Source organism: Raphanus sativus, chromosome 1, assembly GCF_000801105.2.
Source record: "Raphanus sativus cultivar WK10039 chromosome 1, ASM80110v3, whole genome shotgun sequence".
NCBI classification, from domain to species: Eukaryota; Viridiplantae; Streptophyta; class Magnoliopsida; order Brassicales; family Brassicaceae; genus Raphanus; species Raphanus sativus.
In genome coordinates this window covers 16,754,232-16,771,128 of record NC_079511.1, presented here as the reverse complement: position 1 = coordinate 16,771,128, position 16,897 = coordinate 16,754,232, and the positions used below count along the sequence as shown (strand labels likewise).

Genomic DNA, 16,897 nt, shown 5'->3' with positions numbered 1-16,897 from the left:
ATTATAGAAAAAACAATAGTTTTTGAGTTTATACTTAATATTTGAGGTTAAATTTAAGATTTGATATTAAAATAGTTAGGTTTTGAAGTTATGTTTACGGTTTAGGGTTTAAACACTTGTTTAGGGTTTAGAGATTTAAAAAGCCAAAGATAGCGTTTTTAATAATGTGCTATTAATAATATGCTACTATAGCGGTTTTAAATATACAATTCTATCATAGCGTTTCTAAATATACAAACGCTATCTAAAACTAACGGGTATATCAACCATAGTAGAAACGCAAAAAACGTTATCCTCCACTGCTATCAAAACCCATTTTTCTTGTAGTGGGATATCATGACGTGGTTGCAGCTTGTAACTGTCTAACAATAGCCTGCAAGACCATCCCCACCACACTTTTCTTCTTCGCCAACACCTGCATTGAATTAAATATTCTCGAAGTTTATAACTAAAAATCTCGGTTAAGACTTAAGCTACAGCTGCAGACAACTAGAAATAGGTTTGCAAACAAAAGGGTATTGAAAAAAAAAATTAGCACTAATGCAGCATTAATGTCAATAATATACTCCACGAAGCTGTGACAAATACAGTGAAGTAATTAAAGACACTACTTTGTGTATATGCATATGCATGGCTCAAATGCAGCGTAAAGCAAAGGGCTTTCTAATTATATATGTCAATTCCCCACTCTTCATCGTGGAAAGCAATGTAACATTGGTCTATTAACATGAAACAAACAACATCAGTCAAATTATAGCAGAGCAAAACGATTCAAGGCGAGATAAAAGTTTAAGGCCTAAGCCTGTTTACAGAGGAAAGTGTAGAGAAATGACAAAAGAAACTAATCCTGTTTTCGTGGTAGCTGTTCAATAGAGATCTACGTGATCACAATTCACAAAACAATAGTCAAGACTTGAGTTCAACATTCAAACACTAACTCCCAAATTCAATACCAAAAATCTTTTTAAAACTAGTCAAAGCTCATAACAAGTAGCTAAAGATGTAAAGATGTAAAGATGAACCCAAAATCCATTCTCAAAAACTTGAAACAAATCAAACACACATGATTGTTACCTCAATCAGAGGAGATAAGAGAGCTCGTGATAACCCAAATCGGATGAAAGAGCTCGAGGTTTGCGTCTCAGATGAGAAAAGGAAGAGATGGGTTTGGCCCGTTTGGAGAAGAGAGCTTTGAGATGCTATGGAGAAACAAATCAAACACACAAACGCCAGTAAGGATCTAAAACAAATCAAACACACATGAATACATGATTGTTACCTCAACAATGCTTGAAACCCAAATCTGAGGAGATAAGAATCAAATCGAAGAGAGAGATCGGAGAGAGAGGCTGAGATGATGAAACCCACGGCGTCGTTGAGATCGGAGAAAGAGGCTGAGATGATGAAACCCAGAAGGGAGAGAGAGATCAGAGATGAAATGTTGATCGAAAATGAAGAAGAAGCTTTGACGTCGAGAAGTTCTCGACGAGAACGAAGAACGAAGAAGAAGCTGAAATCAAAATGGGCTCAACCCTGTTAAAACCCTTTATTTTCGAATACAAACCCAAATAAACCCAATATGATTTAGAGTTACAACTTTTGGGTTAGGGCTTTTAAAATTTTTGATGGGTTGGTACTACCCTAAATATTAGAACCCAATACAACATCCCTAGTTATGGCCCATTTATATATTGGCCCAATCTTATGACGATCTAACCTACTTTTACAACACGTTATAAGCACGAGACTCTGAAATCCCGAGCTACCTCAAAAACCCTAATTGACGGCGCCACTTCAAACAGCTCGTTCTCTCCAACCGTAAGGATACAGACGACGGGCCACATACCAAATTGAAGCTCTTAACGAGAAGAATCCAACAACGCCGGCCTCGCCTCTATTTGACTTCGGACGCTCCCTCACGCTTTATTTTAAGACGCGCCGTCAAGTGACCTAAAACTCTGAAATTCTAAAACTCATCCGACGACTTCAAACCGCCGTTTCTCTCAAACCGTACGGACTCAGACGACGATCAACATATCAATTTGAAGCTCTCGATGAGAAGAATCCAGCGCCGCAAACCTCATATCAATCCAATCTCAGACGCTCTCTCACCTATCCGTTCCAATCCGCGCCGTCAGCTGCCCTACCTAAAACTAGTAGCAGTTCATCCGCAAGCTCTCTGTCCTTAGGTGGTCCGTTTCAGAACTCCAAAACTAAAGGTAAATAAATCTGAAACTCACATAGAACACTGAAACGAATTTGATTTGTTGTTAAAGGATATGACATTTTAAAATTTGCAAAACCCCTTAACAACCATAGATTAATAAGTCCTAAACCCCATCAATGAGTAAATCAAAACTCTTTCACCAAAGTTTGATTCAGAGATTGTTTTACAATTAAAATCACAGTCTCAATGGCTTGTTGAATCTCTAAAACCTTTCTGATCTAAAGATCAGAATCAAATCCAAAACCTGAAATCGATCATAGAAAGTTTTCATTTCTAGAAAGTCTTGTTTTCTTGAATTTTTCATATGGAAATTGTTGCATGAACTTGATGCATCATATAGATTGTTCATATGACTGAAATTGCATTATAACTCTGATCATATAGCGTGCATTATATACTTGTTAGAAATTTTTGTTAATAGTCCGTGTGACATATATCAAGTATTAAAATTTCTAAAAGTATATATATATATACTAGATTTCAAAAAATATATATGATTTCTAAATGGTATAATGCATTACTTCAGATGTCAGACTTGGATTATAATACCCTAGATATCTCTAGAGAGAATTATCTAGGATGGGCAATGAATATCTCGGTTATACTAATGGGACAAAGTCTCAGTGATTGTATCATCAAGGATGATCATGGAACCGAGAATGAAAAGTATATGGCATTATCAGTAATGCCTCATCACCTCACTGATGAACTGAGAAATCAGTACCGAGAGATTAAAGATCTTCGATGCCTTTGGACAGAATTAAAGTCCAGATACACTAAAGTGTTATTGCCAAAGGCAAGACATAAGTGGATGAGCCTCAGATTCGGGGACTTTGAGTCCGTGGAAGAATATAATTATGCTCTATCCAAAATAGCTCATACATTGATGCTATGTGGTGAAAAGTTAACAGAGGAGATGTTACTGGAAAAGACATTCTCCACAGCAGATCCAAGAGATCTATTTTTGCAATATACCTTAAGAGAAAAAGGTTTCACCATCTACAGTGAGCTGCATTCATACCTATTAAACAATGAGATAGTGATGAAGGAGATGATTATGAATCCAAGGGAGCCACGTCCAAAGTGACAAAAGGAGTGGCCGGCTTGACCATTGTCTAAAAGCCTTTGACATTCTGTTTTTCTGATTTTATGTGTTTCATGTTTTGATTTTGATTTGCTTGTCATTTATAAATTTCTACAGCAATAATAAAAGTTGTTTTTAGCTTTATATTATATTGACTGAATTGCTTAATGTTTTTTTATTGATAAATGACAAATGAGAACTTGATAAAAGTATAGGCATACCACGGCCAAGGCATTTTGCCTAAAGGGGCACGATTATATAAACCCAAAATTTATGACCCATTGACTTCTAATGATCAATAAGAAAACATCACGTCCAATCAATCCGGCAATGGCCGTGGGAAGTGACATGGACGTAGTTATGGCACCAGTAAGACATAAGGCCAATGACAGGCCATGGTCGACTCATTTTAGCCGCAGTACAGGCCGTGGTCGACCCAGTCTTAGCCGCGCTACAGGCCGTGGTCAATGTGAGTTTTCCAAACCACAATACAAACCTAATGCGTGCCATTGATGATCATCTTGACAATCCCTACAAAGAGAGTTAGAAAATAAGAATGGTTTCCAAAAATAGAAACAATGGGCAAAAGAAGGAAACAAAAGTTCCTACAGATTTTGAAAGAAAAATCGCCTAAGGCATAAGAGAAAGAGGTTATGGCTATATACTACTGATCTAGATGATATCACTCAAATTACCCTAAGGAGTGATTTTTACTCTCATCAAAAGAGGTCAAGTTATAGTACTTAGGGATCGAATCCACAAGGAGCTAAGGCACACACTAGATCTAATAGTTATGATTAAGTTAGGCTAACAGTAAATAGATTATAAAGCAGTAAATAAAATAGTAAATATATTAAATAGTAAGGGCGAACAAGGTAGTTGTTCTTATGAAACCAAGGTAGTTGATGGAAGGATGGTTGCTAGATCTAGGGCTTCTATTCAGGTATTGGGGATTATAATATCTATAAATGCCTAACACGTTGCTTGCATGATACTATAGATCTCAGCCGCTTAACATATGTGATAAATCACTGGTTAAATCATCTAGATCTCTGGCCACACCTTTCGCATGATGACACAGAAAAAGAGTCGGTCGATATCCTTTTGAGATATCGAGCGATACAACTTTCGCAGCGCCGATCGATTCACCTGTCGGGATATCGATCGACGGCTTCTAGATCTGCCTAGGCGCGAGCCGAATATGAACACAAGGTCTCAAGGAGGAGCTGTCGCTCTTCTCAACGGGAGACAAGCAAGTTCAAATGGATAATTCAAGATATCAAAGATCCTAGTGATCTATGTTCTAGTTAGCTAATCTAGAACAAGCATAGAGTTCAATCCATTTGATGAATATCACAACTTAGCAAGTATAGTTTGGGGCTAATCTCACAAACCTATCTGAACCATAGATCTAACAGATGGATCTATTCAGACATGATAGTTGTCACAGAAATCATAGATGAATAGATGAAAATGCAATAGATAATATAAAACCAAAAGCAAAGGAGTTCCAGGAGGACTCTCAAGGAGTTTCTCCCTTCTCTCCTAAGAGAAACAATGAAAGCGTAAAGAGCGTAGCCGTCAACAATGGCTTAAAAATAACATAAATAGGATTTATGGTCGTCAAGGGTATTTTGGTATCTTTGTGGTGACTCCTGGGCTTCAGTCAGTCATGAAATAAACTAGGCCCACATTCTGATGTCCCTGTCGATCGACATGCAGTGTGCTGTGTCGATCGACATACAATCCTCTTCTCGACAGCCTTTTCTCGCGAGGCAGACTGACCACGCTTCAGTAAACTAGGCATAACTTCCGATCTAACCGTTGGATTGACCTCAAACCGGTGGCATTGGAAAGCTAACTCAAAGCTCTATTTCGTGTCAAAAGATGGGATAAATCCAACGGAGGAAAGGTCTCCATCGAGAGCTTAACATCTAAAGCGTCTGTGCAGTCCTGCACTGCGAAAGACTCCAAAAGGCACCAAAATCACCATATATCTCTAAATCGTCCCTGAACCTGTAAATACTCTAAATAGACTCCAATACATAATAAATAGTGTATAAAACACTTATATTCCATGGGTAAAAATGGGTAAAATCCATGGTATATCAACTTCCCCAGACTTACCCTTTTGCTTGTTCCCAAGCAAAACAAACAGACAGTCTCTCTGAAAGAGGTTTGAAAATAGCAGGGACTCAAAAGATTTTAAAAACTCAGTTCATCATCTCTTTAGTAGTGCAAACCAAATCATTAAACATCCTAACCTTAGAAGCACATTATACAATATCCTAGTATAGCAACCAAATTCCACTAGTTCCACAACCTAACAGAAGATCCTGTCTGACAATCCCCTCTACTAACCTCATTTCTTGCATAAAAATAAAAGTGTAGGCTTTACCTTGGGAGTATTGATCAAAGGACACATGGACTCAACTCCAGCAAGTTTCTGAACACACAGGTAGTCTTCTCTGATCCCTTTCTCCCCTCATCTCTCTTTTCTGAATCTCTTATTAGATTCAATTTCAATAGGTTTCGATGCCACAAAGGTCATCTAGTCTATCTCATTGACATTTGCATTTGTAACTCATACATTTTGACAAAGTGTAGCGAATAATGGGGTCACGGGTAATTTACCTATCCCTTGTTTCCACAATGTGTGATCATCCTTGAGATTTAGAATAATGGGATCGCAGGAGACACTCCTACCCCTCTGCCTCTCAAGAAGTCATATCAATCTTTTATAACTTTAACCTTAGATCTTTGAGATGCCGAAGAGAGAGAAGGAAGGGAACCAGAAACACATAGACTTTTTACCTTCCAGACTTGCCGGAGGATTCCGATCCAATGTATACCAAGCCCCAAGACAAGCAAATCAAGTCAATATTAGGTTAGAGGTCAGCTTTGGTTCCTTCAAACAATTTCAGCAAGTGCAAACATAGTTGACAGGTTGATCCAGTTTAGTATCTATATTACTTCTGCAGTCAATAAGTATAAGACTGGTCTAAAGAGTGGTTAGATGACAAGTAATAAATCGATTAAGATTATATTCCCTTCTTGACTCAATAAAAACTTTTTTGAAAACGTTTTAAATAAGACTCATAAAGTAGATAATCATTAGTAATCCCCCCAGACTTAAATTACAATGTCCCCAGTGTAAAACAGTCGGTGGTAAGGTGAAAATCATAAAGCAATAGCAAAAAATTAACAAGTAAGAACGATATACCAGCTCGCTGATGTCTGTGTTGATCGACACAATGAAGTATCAATCGATCGTTGAAGATGAAGCGCTATCGAACGATATCGATATGATCCCATCAGTCGATGGCGAGAGAAATCGTTTGACACAATGAAGAGACAATCGATCGTTTGATATGAAGTGCTTGCAATCGATATCGAGCTGGTCTCATCGGGCGATGTGCTGAGCAATCGTTTACCTAGATCTTTTTTTTTTCACTAACTAAAACACAATATCAGTAGAACCTCCCCCAGACTTAAATAACACTATAATGGTGTTATCAAGTCAGAGATTGGTGAGAAATAAACCATAAGTACTCAATTTAACAAGTTAGAACGAAATACCTGACCGGAATAGATGTTGATCGATGTAAATGTGTTATCATCGGTCGTGGCAGATTTGGTTATGTCGATCAATATCGACTTCTTCTCGTCGGTTGATATTATGGCAATCGTTTACTCGGGTCCCTATTCTAAATAGCTAATCTAAGATATAATATTAGTACTACCTCCCCCAGACTTAAACAACACTGTTACCAGTGTTATACAGTCTAAGATTGGTGGAAGAATAAATCATAAGGACAATAATTAACAAGGAAAAACAGTATACCTAACTTTGATGTGAATATTGACCAACACAGTTAAGTGGCGATCGATACTCTTGATGCTCTATCGATCAACACAATTAAGTGGCGATCGATCGATGCTATTAATGCTCTTTCGACCGATGCTGCGCAGTCATTAGCCGATATTGGTATATCAATGCTTCTTCCATGAATCTTCTCCTGTAACCTAACATAGATAAAACACTAAAAAAAAGATTAAATGTTAGTAACAGAAAAATATAAAACCAATAATTTTTTTCTGGATGAACAGTGACTATGCTACAGTAACGTTGCTACAGTAACGTTGCTACAGTGATTCTGCTACAGTAACTCTGCTACAGTGTCGATCGATTTTCTTGCTACAGTATCGCTCGGCACTGTTGCTATAGTGTCGTGCGTACTGTTCATCTTTTTTTTTTTAACCTGCAAAATTTAAAAACAAAAATCAGTAATTTATGAAAATAAAGCCGAATTTAAAACAAACCTAACAGTGGGTTGCCTCCCACTCAGCGCTTATTTTTAGTCATGAGCTTGACTTTTGGAGATCTGATTTAGTCCGGATGAGAATGAGAATATGCTCCAAAACAAATCTCAATGTCCAATCTTTGAGGCTTTATCATTCTTGTGTGAAAGCCTCCTCCATAGACTTTTCTCCTTTGTCTATCATCTCAGCAATAAGGAGTGCTTGAATCTTTGCAAACGGCTGTGAGAAGCTTCTTCTGCGCACTCTGGATGTCCTAACACAATCTGAAAAATAAAGAGTCAATGGTAACGGAGAACCTCCCTTGGTTCGTTTCCGCTTCTTCCAATTTATCCTCTTTTTTTCCACAGACTTGTGTAGTCTCCCTCCAAATTTCCTGACATCATCGGAGAAGTGAGGAGTCAATGATAACTGGGAATCCCTTTTGGTTCTTTTCCTCTTCCTCCAATTCATCATCATCTTTCCCCCAGACTTATCTGAACGCGTGGTGGTATCTCCATCAAAAATATTTCCACACACTTCATACTCATTCTGCTCTGATTCGCGTCTGGTATCGATCGATGAACCAGTGGTAGTGTCAATCAATGACAGATTAATGATGTCGATCGGTGGTATCCGGTAGATGTCGATCGATGGTGGAGTGATATTATCGATCAATGTTTTCTGAACAGTGTCGATCAAGGCTTCTTCTCTGAGGCCTTTGTCGACTTCAGTTCTACACCTCATCTCCCTCGGAGAAGCTACTACATGCTGATGATCATTAAATATTCCATTGAAGGAATCTAGATGCACACCTCTATCTGGTGGTATAGGAGATTCAGCTTCAACCACGGTACATGGAACCACAATGTTCACAGGGTCATGTATCCTCTTCACTCTTTTGCAAATCCCATCAGCTTCTTCTGCGCATATGGGTCTTAGGTGTTCAGGGACAGCAAGGTATGAGGTCTCAGACTCGTGCATCCTCACTTTAATCGGTTCCGACTCAACTGTGTATCCTGGTAGCTCGTCCAACCATGTGTGTCGATCGATGCACTCGGGCGGGTGTCGATCGATCTTATCAGGTCGGTATCGATCGATTCTAGTCTTGACGAAGTCTCCAAATTTTTTCTCATAGTGTTCCGCTCGTCATCAAGCTTCTGTTCTGACTCAAGCCATTCCTCCAGCTCTATGAAGTCTCCCATAGTGACTTCTACACTCGAATCCAAGTCTCCAAGTTGTTCTTCATCCTCCAACTCCAAAAATTCTTCTAGCTCCAAGAAATCTTCCATGGTGATCTCTTTTTCTACATCTTGGTTGGGATAACAACTTGATACATCAATGCTCTTCTGTGTCGAGTCTGCAATGTCCTGAGGACAACTCGATCTTTTAGGGATTTCGGGTGGTGTCGATCTGTGACAAATGTCTTTGTCGATCGATGTTGAGATGCTGGTGTCGATTGATGCTGAAGTGATAGTGTCGATCGATGTTGGGGTCGCGGGGTCGATCGATGCTGAGCTTGTGTCACTAATATCGGTTTCTTCTACTCTACTCAGCTCTCCAGATATATGTTGTTCATCATCTTCTACCATATAATGGTTGACCAGCTGTCCTCTGTTCAGTTTGTCTCTCTGTGTATCCTCATAAGCATGTTGAACCTGAATGTCCGGCTGCTTGACATGAGTTGTTGGGGTTTCAAAATCTTCATTCTGCTCGCTGTAGACATAATCAATAATTTGGCTTATACTAGTCATTATTCCTTTCTATTGATCTTCAGTCATCTTCTTTATCATGTAATCAAACCTTTTACTTCGAATTGCTACAGCTTCACTAAAAAAATTACCTAGGAATGCGCTTTTGATGTCTTCCCAACAAGTTAGAGATCTTGGCTGCAACTTACTGAACAAGCTAAAAGCATCTCCAGATAAAAAATATGAGAAAATCTTGCAGATAATGTGATCTACATGTACCTCATTCTGCTTGTTTGCTGATGAGAGGGCTGACGAGGCTAACTCCTCGAGTGTCTTGATAAGATATTTGGGATTTTCAAAAGGAAGACCTTTTAAAGGGTCCTCGCTTCCAAAATCATACCATTGGCTTGTCAAAGTAAAGTCGTTTGTCGCAGCAACATCAATCACATCAGGGATTACATCACCATCTGCATTAATCAATTGTCCTCTGGTGTTGCAAGGGCGACCTTCTTCGTCTCGCCAGATACCTCTCTTATCAATCTTAAGTATGAGTGCTCTGACTTCCTTTGTCTCCTCGCAAGTGGTGTCGGTCGACTCTTGATGAACAGAATTTTTTGGCGTCGGATGAACAGTGTCCGGATGAACAGTACCCAAATAAACAGTGTCGCGGTGAACAGTGTTTTGATGAACAGTACTGCGATGAACAGTGTCGCGATGAATAGTACCCCGATGAACAGTGTCGCGATGAACAGTACCGCGATGAACATTGTTTCGGTGAACAGTGTCGATCGACGTCGGATGAACAGTGTCGATCGTCGGATGAACAGTATCGATCGATACGGGATGAACAATATTCGGATGAACAGTGTTTCCGTGAATAGTGCCTTGATGAACAGTGTTTCGGTGAACAGTGCTGAAGTGAACAGTATCGATCGACACGGGATGAACAGTGTCGATCGACGTCGGATGAATAGTGTCGCGATGAACAGTGTCGATCGACACGGAATGAATAGTGTCGATCGATTTCGGATGAACAGTGTTCGGATGAACAGTGTTTTCGTGAACAACACTCTGATGAATAGTACCGGGATGAACAGTAATCGGATGAATAGTACCACGATGAACAGTACCCATGTGAACAGTGTTTGCGTGAACAGTGTCGTTTGACGATTTGTGTACTATGTCGATCACCGGTTCTTGTAGGATGTCGATCGATTCGTGATGGATGATGTCGATCGATTTATGCTGTATGCTATCGATCGGTGCTGCTTGGAGGGTGTCGATCGTTACATCCATCGTAGACTTACGGATCGTGCATAAACCAGCAGGTTGCTTCTTTGAATAAGCTAGAAATCCTCTCTTCATTGTTGTTCCTGGTATGAACCTGAAACAGAAGAAAAAAAAAATTTGTGAGATTTTTGAACAATGATAAAACCTAAACAAAATCTAACTAAATAAGATCTAATGGCGATCGAAGCTCCCCGACAACGGCGCCAAATTTGATATCACTCAAATTACCCTAAGGAGTGATTTTTACTCTCATCAAAAGAGGTCAAGTTATAGTACTTAGGGATCGAATCCACAAGGAGCTAAGGCACACACTAGATCTAATAGTTATGATTAAGCTACGCTAACAGTAAATAGATTATAAAGCAGTAAATAAAATAGTAAATATATTAAATAGCAAGGGCGAACAAGGTAGTTGTTCTTATGAAACCAAGGTAGTTGATGGAAGGATGGTTGCTAGATCTAGAGCTTCTATTCAGGTATTGGGGATTATAATATCTATAAATGCCTAACAAGTTGCTTGCATGATACTATAGATCTCAGCCGCTTAACATATGTGATAAATCACTGGTTAAATCATCTAGATCTCTGGCCACACCTTTCGCATGATGACACAGAAAAAGAGTCGGTCGATATCCTTTTGAGATATCGAGCGATACACCTTTCGCAGCGCCGATCGATTCATCTGTCGGGATATCGATCGATGGCTTCTAGATCTGCCTAGGCGCGAGCCGAATATGAACACAAGGTCTCAAGGAGGAGCTGTCGTTCTTCTCAACGGGAGACAAGCAAGTTCAAATGGATAATTGAAGATATCAAAGATCCTAGTGATCTATGTTCTAGTTAGCTAATCTAGAACAAGCATAGAGTTCAATCCATTTGATGAATATCACAACTTAGCAAGTATAGTTTGGGGCTAATCCCACAAACCTATCTGAACCATAGATCTAACAGGTGGATCTATTCAGACATGATAGTTGTCACAGAAATCATAGATGAATAGATGAAAATGCAATAGATAATATAAAACCAAAAGCAAAGGAGTTCCAGGAGGACTCTCAAGGAGTTCCTCCCTTCTCTCCTAAGAGAAACAATGAAAGCGTAAAGAGCGTAGCCGTCAACAATGGCTTATAAATAACATAAATAGGGTTTCTGGTCGTCAAGGGTATTTTGGTAACTTTGTGGTGACTTCTGGGCTTCAGTCGGTCATGAAATATACTAGGCCCACATTCTGATGTCCCTGTCGATCGACATGCAGTGTGTTGTGTCGATCGACATACAATCCTCTTCTCGACAGCCTTCTCTCGCAAGGCAGACTGACCACTCTAACCGTTGGATTGACCTCAAACCGGTGGCATTGAAAAGCTAACTCAAAGCTCTATCTCGTGTCAAAAGATGGGATAAATCCAACGGTGTAAAGGTCTCCATCGAGAGCTTAACATTTGAAGCGTCTGTGCCGTCCTGCACTGCGAAAGACTCCAAAAGGCACCAAAATCACTATATATCTCCAAATCGTCCCTGAACCTGTAAATCCTCTAAATAGACTCCAATACATAATAAATAGTATATAAAACACTTATATACCATGGGTTAAAATGGGTAAAATTCATGGTATATCACTAGACTATGCCAAGGATCAGTATGAGTGATAAAGACACAAAGCCTAGGTAACCAGCATGGTTGACCATGAAATTATATACTTAATGGCATGACCGGATTAGCCATCCTGATACAATACATGATGCATAATTGATATTTGAAAAGGTACAAAGAGTTATCCCTTAAGAATCTCACGTGTGTAGTATGAACACGAAGGGAAAACTCATTTCAGGCTATGATGTCCCAAGCATTTTCAAAGATTATAGTATGTCCATGAGGGGGCAGTGAGGACAAATCCGCACATGTCCATACTATAGATCTACTCGGATTATATTCTTAATGAATCTAGATGAGCCATTGGCCATAGATCCGAACCATTAGCCAAAGACTTGGGGACACAACGGATATCCAAAATATTTGTCCAAGACTTGGGGACACAAACGGATTGACATACATATTAAAGTATAAGCATCAGGCCATTAAAGTAAAGCATAGATATTCCCATCTCAATGTGATTACGGGTCATTGATCCAGACGCCATATTTGAGATATTTGGATAAATCCACCACAAATTTATGTGCCATATGAAATGGATCCTTAGAAGAGGATGAGGATGGGAATATATGTTGGATAGAAATGCTTTCTCCTACGATTTTAAAAGAATCTTGAGCCAAACATGGGTGATCTAATTAGTGGCCAAGAACACAGATTGTAAGAGATATGTAAATCTGATTATCCAACATTTAAAGGAGAAAGTTATAAGCTGGTTAAAGAGTTAAAGTGTATAAGAGAAATGAAATGGTATTTACCACCATAGTCTTGGCAAGATCCTCGGACTAGATAATATGATCTAAGACGTCCAAAGAAAGAAAGAGTTTATTCAAAGCTAGCTAATTGAATGCCAGACAGATTAGACCCGAAAAGAAAAGAAAAGAATGACTAAGTCATGAAACCAGCTTGCACCAACGATTTTGATGTCCTAGAGAGACACAATCAAGTTGCTACAGAGTCTATACAAGATAGACCAATAAGTTCCAAATGATATAGAATCATCGGATAAGAAAGGTGCATAGAATGATCCGAGTTTTGAGGAAACCATCCAGACATAAACAATGGCCGGCCAAGGTACCAGTAAATGGGTTTGGGACGCCAAACTCTATCAGTACTAATGGTCATGAAAGCTATAAGGTTGCAACCGATTATGTTATGTCTGGAAGTGTATGGAACATATAAATGTCGACATATAAGATGATATAAGAAAGCGCGTAAAAGGTAGCACTTGCACTTGAACATATGAATATATGCGAGGATCATGAACCCACGATAATATAAGAGTGTACACTCGTAGGTCAGAATGGACCAAAGTAAACGTGGGATATATATATAAGTTAAGAAATGGAGGCGTGAATGGCCATAAGATAAAGACGCTCCATTATTAAAGCCAGTGAATGGATCCTGTGAGGAATATAAATCATGAGATATAATCCTGTTATTGCACAAGGAACCTCACAGTGATCATGGATATATTATGAGAAATATAATCCAATGTGGTGAATACTACTGCAGATTTTCGGAATTTATAAGTCTGGATACAAAAGATGTAGTAAGCAGTAAAAGATTCACTGGATATAAAGAGATAGAAGTATCAGAGGTTATTGAGCTCAAAGGATCAAAGAATCAAAGATCGAAGATCAAAGATGAGATTAATTCTCGAGAACAAGAGTGTTCTAAGTTGATGATCTAGGAACCTCTGGATACATGTCCCAAACAGTTGAAAATCTTAAAGAAAGATTTGAGGCCTAGGCAAAGGATTTAATTCTGTTTTGGGTTTACAGCTTGAGTACATTAATACTTGTGCATCAAATGGCATATACAGAAAGTACTCAAGAGATTTAATATGGATCAGTATCATCACATTGTTTTGAGAAATGTGGAACCAGAAAGAGATTTAGACAAATCTCGGATTTGATATAGACTGTATGATCCAAAGAAAGAACATAGAAGTTCTCAGTCCTGAAATGTGATATCTCAGTGCCATCAAAGCCTTAATGTATTTGGCAACACATACGATCTAAAATATATGTTTGACAGGAACATAATGTCCGGTTTTAGTTCTTGATCGACCAAAAGGGGCACTGGGACGGGATATGACATGTCCCAAGATATTTAAGGAACAAAAGGGATATGTAATTATTTTATACTAACCATAACAAAGTTGGTTTAGTTAATTTTGTTGATGCAGGTTATATGTATGATAAACATCATGTCCGACCTAAGACTGATCCTGTCTTACCCATGGTGGTACAGTCATTACCTGGTGGTCCATGAAGCAGTCCACGACAGTCACTTCATCCAACCACGCAGGAGTTTTTAGACATGATCCAGCTTGTTCGTTTGGTTTGTGTGACAGCCAAAGATGAAGAATCCATCGACCATCCTGTTCGAGGAAGAACACGACCTGCATTATGCAAGCTCAAGGATGGCTACATCAAAGGAGACAGTAAAAAGCACATCCATTACCAAGTCATTACCAGCCGCCATTCTCAAGACAGCAGATCATAATGCATCATCTACAGGACATTCAGTGATGCATTCATCAGGGGAGTAATATCATTCATCAGGGGAGTAATATGGTTGTACTCTTTTTCCTTATCCATGGTTTTGTCCCACTGGGTTTTCCTGGAAAAGTTTTAACGAGGCAACATTAACATATTACGAACCTAGATGATATGTCTCGACCAAAGGGGAGTGTTATGAATATATTGTATGGTCGAAGCCCATCTCGTCCAAGGTGTGATCCAGCCCATCAGACTGATCCATCCCATATCCATTGGCGCCCTATCTTCTTATTTATATTAGTAATAGTTATGGCCCATTTATATATTGGCCCAATCTTATGACGGTCTAACCTACTTATATATATAAAAGTCTCTGCATATCAATAATAATAAGATTTACTTTTACAACATTTATGGTATATTAGCCATAGAATCCACCTATCAAAATATATATTCTATTTGTACATTTGTTCACCTTTTAATAATATAGGTGATTTTATTTCCTCAATAAACGGAATTCACCCCCAGTAGCGAAGGTACGACTTGGTGAAGGTGGTCATAGGACCCATATGGATTTGTATAAATATAAATCTTTCTTTGTATTTTACAGAATAGCTATTGAATAATTAATTTACTGATCCATATGATATATGTTTATTATGCCGGCTCTACCAATGCCCACTCCCATTACTTTGAATACATGGTGACAGTTATAATATATAAACTAGATTTTGATCCGTCCATGCGGATGTTTATTTTTATTTTTGTAAAGTAAATATTTGTCTTTCATAATTATTGATATATATTTTTAACATTTACCATATAACTAATTATATTATTATTTTTCTTTAAAATGTATCGTGTGAATATGATAACTTAATTTATTATTTAAAATTGTCATTTTATAATAGAGTTATATAAGCATGGATTTTGACGTTCTTAAAAAGATACACTTAAAAATATTATTATGTAAAAAAGTTGGTACTTGCATTTTCATCTGCTAAGACAATTTAATAGATTTTTCTTCGTAGTTTGTGTTTTGTTTCCATAAATGAAGCAATTTGAGCTCTTCATTCAGTTTAAAGTGGTTTTTACCTTCTTAAAAAAACTGAAGTTGGTGGACATGTTTTATATTTTTGATGAATATGAATATGATCTGAAGGTAACTTTGCATATTCATAGTTAGGCGAGATAAGAATTGTGAGTTTATTTTTCGGGATGAGAGGCGTTGCCTTTCCCGACTGATCGTTAAGATAAGCTAGGCCTTCACGATCAGAGAAACACGTGGTAGGTTTTACCTCCGTGAATAAAAAGTCAAAAATAGAAGGCTAAGCCTCCTCAGACCTTGATTAAAATAAAAAGGTTAATATGGTCGACTATGTCGCCTCAAACCTTTGAAAATGATCAATATGGAAGTCTAAGACTCCTGGATCATATGGTGGGCTGGACCCCCAATTTTATTTATGCGATTTAAATTTCTGCAATTTAAGTTTACGCAATTTAATTTTTTGCATTTATTTTATTCTTTTAATTTCTGCAAATAAATTATGCATTTATTCTCGTCTATATTTATATTATTTTATGAATTCAGTAATCATGTCGAATTTAACAAAGCTCGAAATTAATGCCCTAGATATTACGAAAAATAATTATATGATCTGGGCACTGGGTGTAAATATACACCTGAGAGAAAATGAGCTTTGAGAAATCATCGATAAATTAATCAGATGAGAAAGGAAAAGCCATGATATCTTACACCAATTTGATGGTTTATAAGATGAGGTGTATCATGAAAAGATCTAGAAGATCTTTGAAAAACTAAATCCTTGAAAGAAAGGATTCACTAAATAGTTGGAATTGATGTAAATCCTCCATGAAAACTGAAAAGTTAGAAATCATGATACTAAACCATCAAGTGGGTCCTACTAGAAAAGGACGAGGGTGTAGATGCGGTTGAAACCGCTATCGTGGTTGTGGAAGAGGGCGAAGAAGAATATACCGTCCCAATGAAATAATAAGAACTTCCACGTAAATGAAAATGGTCGGGTGATAAAAGGCAAACAGAAAAGGTTTGCTACAGATGTGGCAAGAAAGAACGTTGGGTACGTATTTGTTGTACGCCAAAATATTAGCCTATATGTATTGATGGTCA

At 38.1% G+C, this 16,897-nt stretch overlaps 1 long non-coding RNA gene across 1 annotated transcript; it reads right to left on the bottom strand.

The window, feature by feature from the left end:
- Positions 1–150: 150 nt before the first annotated feature.
- LOC130502971 (uncharacterized) lies at positions 151–1,479 on the bottom strand. Its single transcript, XR_008940590.1, has 3 exons — positions 1,280–1,479; positions 1,075–1,199; positions 151–415 (listed from the first exon to the last, which is right to left on the bottom strand). It is a non-coding gene; the product is annotated as an uncharacterized LOC130502971 (long non-coding RNA).
- Between the last annotated feature and the right edge of the window lie 15,418 nt (positions 1,480–16,897).